This window comes from Belonocnema kinseyi, chromosome 3, assembly GCF_010883055.1.
Source record: "Belonocnema kinseyi isolate 2016_QV_RU_SX_M_011 chromosome 3, B_treatae_v1, whole genome shotgun sequence".
Taxonomy (NCBI): Eukaryota; Metazoa; Arthropoda; class Insecta; order Hymenoptera; family Cynipidae; genus Belonocnema; species Belonocnema kinseyi.
The window spans coordinates 39705528-39712671 of NC_046659.1; the positions used below are offsets into that span (position 1 = coordinate 39705528).

General features: G+C 34.0%; 1 protein-coding gene across 1 annotated transcript in view; it reads left to right on the plus strand.

Annotated features, from left to right (window-relative positions):
• The window catches only part of LOC117170143, a 114958-nt gene that overhangs the window by 590 nt on the left and 107224 nt on the right, over window positions 1-7144 (plus strand). The gene's annotated exons all lie outside the window — the stretch shown is intronic.

The following is a 7144-nucleotide window of genomic DNA, read 5'->3' on the forward strand; positions in this document are numbered from 1 at the left end:
AAGCTCGTAAGCGACAATATCTTCTACGGCCAAAGTTGCAAAGTCATCGGCCTGAGTACAAAAGTCGAAGTAACAAACGAAATAAATCTAAACTTTTAAGCTCAAACGTGTTTCAAGGGACTTGCAGTACTGTACTTTATTCATTTGAAAAATAATTTAGATTATAAAAATGTCGTACAATTTCGATTAGATTTACTTAACCTTATTGTAGCATATATGGTATGTTGTATGAGAATTTTTACCACAAAATAGAGATCGGTACGATCCTGCGAGAAAGTGTTGCTGGGCCGCATCCGAGATCCGTCAGTCTTCGTTCTGTCGGCTCACCATCCACAAACTTTGTCTATTGGCTATCATGTCGTTTTCCCTGCATGTGGGTCCCTAGCTCTTTTTGCCATCGCTCTGAAGCTATCAACAAATCACCTCCGAGGAGGAATCTCCACCATTCGCTCAACGGACCTTTTTAAGACCACACTGCCGCACACGTGTGAACTCTCTGGATTACCAGCAATTCCGAAAAAACTGGCACTCTAATACAGTTAAGTGTCAATAAACATATTTTTTTGTTCAAGTGCCGGCCTTCAATAATCTCTTCACCATATTTTCTCGGCGTCCTTATCTCTTTTTCCCTCCTTGGTAGCTGTTGCTAAAACTTATAAACGTTTTAATTTGAGATACAATTTTTTTCTTGAATATTTATGTTCTCTATTTCTCGTTTCTAGTTTCCTTCCCGTTCCACCAACGAAAACTGCAGTGCAATGTAAGCAGTTGCATTTATATACTAAGCCCGTTCCTTTGAATTTTTGAAGTGGATCCTTCAAGTTAGAGAAAAACTTTTCAGAGGTTTAGATAGGTTTAAAAATTGACATTTTATGGTGACGTAAAACCTGTTCAATTTTTTTTCAAAAAACCTTTGACATATGGACAAACAGTAAGATCTACAAAATTCTACTCTCGTTTTTATGATTGGTAAGACATTCAGATAAGGTGAATTCGGAGGAGATTAATTAAAATTCAGATATCTACCCGATCATGTTTTCTTTTGAAACCCGTCAATTTTGATATAATTATTTGCACGAAAGATTAATGTGTCTAAAAAACGAATTTTGTTCTTGTTTTCAATCTCAATGGTGAATTTTAGATTATTATTGTAGCTCTTAAATTGGTCCAAGATAATTTGTATTTTATTTTGCGGAACAGCTGTGATAATAGTATCTACATATCGATAATAGAAAGGGCGCAAACATTCAGTGCATTTAGGCAAGTGCTTTCCAATTTTTCCAGGACTAAGTTCACTGCAACCGGAGACAGAGGAGAACCCATGGCTAGACCCCAAACTTGCTTAGACGTTTTACCGTCAAAGTTGTAAAAAGTGGTATTCAAGCACAAATTGACACATTATATGAATTCATCTTCAGGGATTTTTGTAAATACTTTGGTAATACGTGTCTCTTAATGTTTTTAATAAATGATAGACTATCCTTGAAGTGACAATCATTCTATCCATGGATCTTATTCAAAATTTTGGATATGAAAGACGCTAGATTATAAGTGGGACTATTTATCGTGGAAACAATTAATCTTAAAGGGTTACCAATTTTATAAATCTTGGGTAAACCGTAAGCTCTTGGAGTGACCTTAAATCTTTACCTTCTTTTGGATTAAGATAGTTTTTATATAACATAGTATTAACCAAATCATTATTTTTTGTTTCAGTAGTAGAAGTATATTCAAATTTAGAAATATTATAAGTATTGGTATCATTCCAAATATTCAACATTTTAGTTTTATAATCGAATTTTGACATGGCTACAGTAGCATCGTCCATGATTAGTTGAGTGCAATAATTCCAAATAGAATTTTTATCATCAAGGGGAAGGTGGAAAATTCCCTTTTCAATGGAAGCTATCAAATTAGAAACTTGAAAATCTTTTATTGATTGATCGCAACCTGGATGATTTGATTCCAGTGACAGAATATCAATAACATCTTCTGGGAAATTGATGTTAGTGAGTTTTTTCAACTATTTTTACTGCATTGAAAATAACATTTTTTGTTTTTCTTCTACTTAAACCAAAGAAACTTATTGATAAATTTTATTTCACGTGTTTTAAAATTCCTTTCATACTTTAAATATTCCAAATACGTAAATTTTCGGAGAACATATAACGGAAGGTATTTATATAAGATATCTTTAATCTCATGTAATCTAAAATTAATGTCAGTAAGTTAAAAGTTGATATCCTCAATCACTAAGTTCAAAATATCAATGGAGATAGACATGGATAAATGTTTTAGTTTAGCAGAATTGAGATCACTTAATCAGTCGTCGATTGGACAGGTCAGTTACAATAAAAACAAATGTTACATGTTTCGGTCCTAAGTTTGAACCCTCTTCGGTAAATGTTTTATTAAAGTCAAAATCTGCAAGACAAAATCAAAAAATGTATAAAATGAGAACAATTACAATAAAAAATAAACAAAAAAGAAATACTTGAATTTTTGAGTAATCAATTAAAATATGTTAATGAATTATATAAAAGAAGAGAAATCACTCAAATATGATAATTTCATGTTGCGAATTGTTTGTTTACAACAGAGATTAATTAAATTTTGAATGGTTAACATTATTTAAATAACTTTAAAACACATACCTTTACAAAAAAATCTTTCCAATTAATTGAAGTCTGAAAAACATCAGATTAATGATTTAATATATAAATAAATTTATGTGACGTTTACAAACATGATAATACGTAACATTTATAAAAACTGTTTGAAAACATTTTTCGAGGTTGGTAAGATATTAAGGACACAACCGGTCGCCAACCTGGCTGAACTTTTACTGTGGAAAGAACAATGAAAATGAAAGCTGAAAAGGCAGTCAGTAATGAAATATATTCATAAGTAATTTCAAAATCTTCAAATTCAATCAAAACAAATAAGAAAAAAGGCAAATTAAAAATGAAAAAAGAGAAGAAGTAAATTTGATTTAAAATGATCTTATAAATTTCAGGGAAATTAATCTTTTCATAGAATAAATTAACGGCAATATTTTGACGTTTATTAATCAAATAATTTTCAATAACTTTTTGACGAGGTTTGTTTGTCTCATAAGCTAAAATTTGTGTATTGTTAAAGTCGAATTAGTGACTAGTATCTGAAAAATGTTTAGTAAGAGCTGTATGATTGTTATTATTGAATTTGGTTATTGAATATTTATGTTCTCTATTTCTAGTTTCCAATTTTCTTCCCGTTTTACCAACGTAGACTACAGTGGAATTTAAGCAGTTGCATTTATATACTAAGCCCGTTCGTTTAAATTTTGGAAGTAAATGCTTTAAGTTGGAGCAAAACTGTTCAGAGGTTTTGATTGGTTTAAAAATTGTTTTTATTTTATGGTGACGTAAAACCTGTTCAATTTTTTTTTCGATAAACCTTTGATAAATGGACAAACAGTAAAATCAACAAAATTCTTCTCCGGTTTTTTATCATTGTTGATTGGTCATTTTTATCATTGGTCACTTTCCCAGTGAAATTCTGAAATCTCTGGAATTTGGCAGAAATGGGCATGTCTTTCCCGGGCATTACTTCAATAATTAAATATTGAAATCGATAGACTGTGGTAAAAATGGGCATTTCGTCCCCAGGTACCAATTACTCAGTGAAATTGTCAGACTGTTACAAAAATGGGCATATTTTCCCCGGGCATCAGTTTCTCAGTAAAAAATAAAATCAAAAGGGAGTGGAAAAAATGGGCATGTCTTCCACGGGCATCACTTCCGCTATTAAATATTGAAATCGATAGTATGTTGTACAAATGGGCATATCCTCCTCGGGCATCAGTTTCCCCGTGACATATTAATATCAACAGACTGTGGAAAAAATGCGCATATCTTTCCGGGAATCACTTTTCCAGTGAAATATTGAAATCGACTGACTGCACGAAAAATGTGCATGTCTTTCCCGGGCATCACTTACCGAGTGAAATATTGAAATTTGCAGCATCTGGCAGAAATGGGCATGTCTTTCCCAGACATCACTTACGCAATTAAATATTAAAATCGCCAGACTGTGGTAAAAATGGGCATGTCTTCCCCGGGCATCACTTACTCAGTGAAATTTTGAAATCGAAAGACTGTTGCAAAAATGGGCATGTCTCCCCGGGTATCACATTCCAAGTGAAATTTTGACATTTACAGACTCTGACAAAAATAAGCAAGTCTTCCCCGGGCATCACTTTCCCAATGACATATTAAAATCGACAGAATGTGGAAAAATGGACATGTCTTCACCGAAGATCACTGCACCAATGAAATTTTGAAATCGACAGACTGTCGAAAAAATGGGCCCGCCTTCTCCGGGCATCACTTCCCAAATTAAATATTGAAATCGATAGTCTCTGTTAAAAATAGGGCATCTTCCCTGGGCATTGCATTTCCAAGCAAAATATTGAAATTGACGGACTGTGACAAAAATGGACATATTTTTCCCGGGCATCACTTTCTCGGTGAAATATTGAAATCGACAGAATGTGGCAAAAATGGGTATGTCTTCCCCGGGCACAACTTGCCCAATGACATATTAAAATCAACAGACTGATAAAAATGGGCATGTCTACCCCGGGCATCACTGTCCCAGTGAAATATTGAAATCATAAAACTGTGGAAAAAAGTGCATATGTTCCCAGGGCATCACTTTCCCAAGGAAATATTTAAATCGCAGATTGTAGAAAAAAAAAATAATAAATAAATAAAAAAATAAAAAATAAAATAAAAATGTGGAAAAAATACTTGAAAATTTAGTAAAATACGCTTGGTTTGCATCGAGAGTAAATTCGGCACTCCTTATTGTTATTTCTTTTTAGATTTAAGATTTACTTGCTTATGTTTTCCTTTTTTTGTTTTTCTTTTTTTTATCGTTAAACAACGCTATGAGAGCTTTCGAATGTTGCAGTTTTGAGTGGTGAATCGTGAATGTCTCTACCACCTCACACTGCGTCATCGACTAGGGTCTGTCGTCACCTCCACCTTAGCGAGGCTTCTTCTGTCTTGTGAACTTCTGCGTATTCTTCTTCTGGCTCTCCCTCCTGAATTATCGTATCTGCTCTCTCTTTGGCCGTCTGAGATCCATGACATGTCTGGTGAAAATGGACCAAGGCGATTACCAGCTTAATTATGGATAAAGTAGGTAATTCGCCGCCTTGCATATTTTATTTTATTTTTGGCTGTTGATGCTGTTTCTCTTATCTATTGTTTTGGAAGTCATGGAGTCCAAAATCACATCTGCCTTTCGAAACATGGACTTCCGTTCTCCACTTCTCGCACAGGAGTGCATTTAGCCACCCCGCTAGCCTCGACTTTCCAAGGATCGCTTCTCCCGCTTTTCGAGAAAAATGAAAGAAGCTTGGTCGATGACTTGGTTCAGCGAGGCAGAGGAAGACACAACGAAGAGAAGAAAAGACGATAGGGAAGATCAATGGAAACGAGCCTACATGAGGATCTCACTCTTGACCGTATCAATTAAAATTAGTCCTCTGCGCAGGACACATATTATTTCGCCCATCAATCACGGTTCATCGCGTTAGCATTCGTAGATTTCCAAATCAGTCTAGTTTGTGAACTCAAGGGGCGAACCCCGTGATCCCCGACGATTCGCTGATTAATTTGTACGAAGGTAGGATCTTCATCCTTTTCTTTATGGTTTGGCTAACGAATTAAGTCCTAAAATATTGATTATATTGTTTGTCTTTTCTTTGAAATAATTTTACTCCTTGGCAAAATCATACCAACCTTTATAGGATTGTCATTTGTATTACTATTGTTATGTGTCTGTAAAATATTTTTTTTTAACGGAGTGCCGAGTCCGAAATCATGTGCCTTACCATTTTATCTTAATTAATCCGCAACAATGTGTTTTCAGTCTCCCAAGATATTCCTGTAAAATTGTATTAGCTGAGATCATTCCCCTTTCCCTTATGGACAATTTAGACTCTAAATTGACTTTATTTTATATCTCAGTGTATTTCAATGTGCTTTCAGTCTCCCAATATAATCCCATAAAATTGTATTAGCAGAGATCATTTCTTTTTTCGCCTATCGATGATTTAGATTCCAAAATGACTTTATTTTATATCTTAGAGTATTTGAATGTGCTCTCAGTTTCCCAATGTATTCCCATAAAACTGTGTGAGCAGAGATCATTTCCCCTTTCCCCTATGGACGAGTTAAAATAAAAAATGACTTCATTTTATATTTTGAAAATTCTGTGTGCTATAAGTTTTCCGATGTTCCTCTAAAATTGTTCAGGCGGAGACTATTTTTCCCTTTCCGTATAGTGCAATTGTTCTTATAATTCTGATTGCGATTTTTCCTTTAAATTATTTTTTGTTTTGTTTTGTAAATTTACGTAACTTAAAGATTATAGAGACTGTAGTAAGTTTCATTTTTTTGTTTTTGTTTCATTGTTCGTTTCATTTATATCCCTCTTAACTCTACTATCAGTTATCGCCTAAGTCTCTAATTGAAAAATTTTACAGATTAGGAATTGTGGGGTTTGAAATTAAGAAATACATATTCCTGATCAATGAAGGGACACTTTCTGAGTTATATTTGTGTTTTCCTTTTTCGGTATTCATTTTAATTATCTTGTTTTTGGGAAGCGTAGAATATTTCTCTTGAATATGTCCCAAGAAAGGACTGGCGCCCTTCTTAAAGTGGATTTTTTTAGGAATTTAATTATTTAGTAAAGAGCAGGTTGTCTGCGACTAAGAAATATATTGAAATCAACAGACTGACAAAAAAGGGCATGTCTTCCCTAAGCATCACTGTCCCAGTGACATATTAAAATAATGAACCATTCGAAAAAATGGTCATATTTTTACCGGGCATCACTATCCCAATGAAATATTGAAATTGACAGATTGCGGCAAAAAGGGCATGTCTTCCGCAGGCATCACTTCCCCAATTGAATATTGAAATCGACAGACTGTGGCAAAAATGAGCGTGTCTTTCCCAAGCAACGCTTCCCGAGTGTAATATTGAAATTGTGGGTCCGCATGCAATAAGGGCACATAAAATTTTTTCGTGCGAAAACGAAGTCCCCTGGAGGCTTTAGAAAAAATTTTCGAATTTTAATTTTCAAA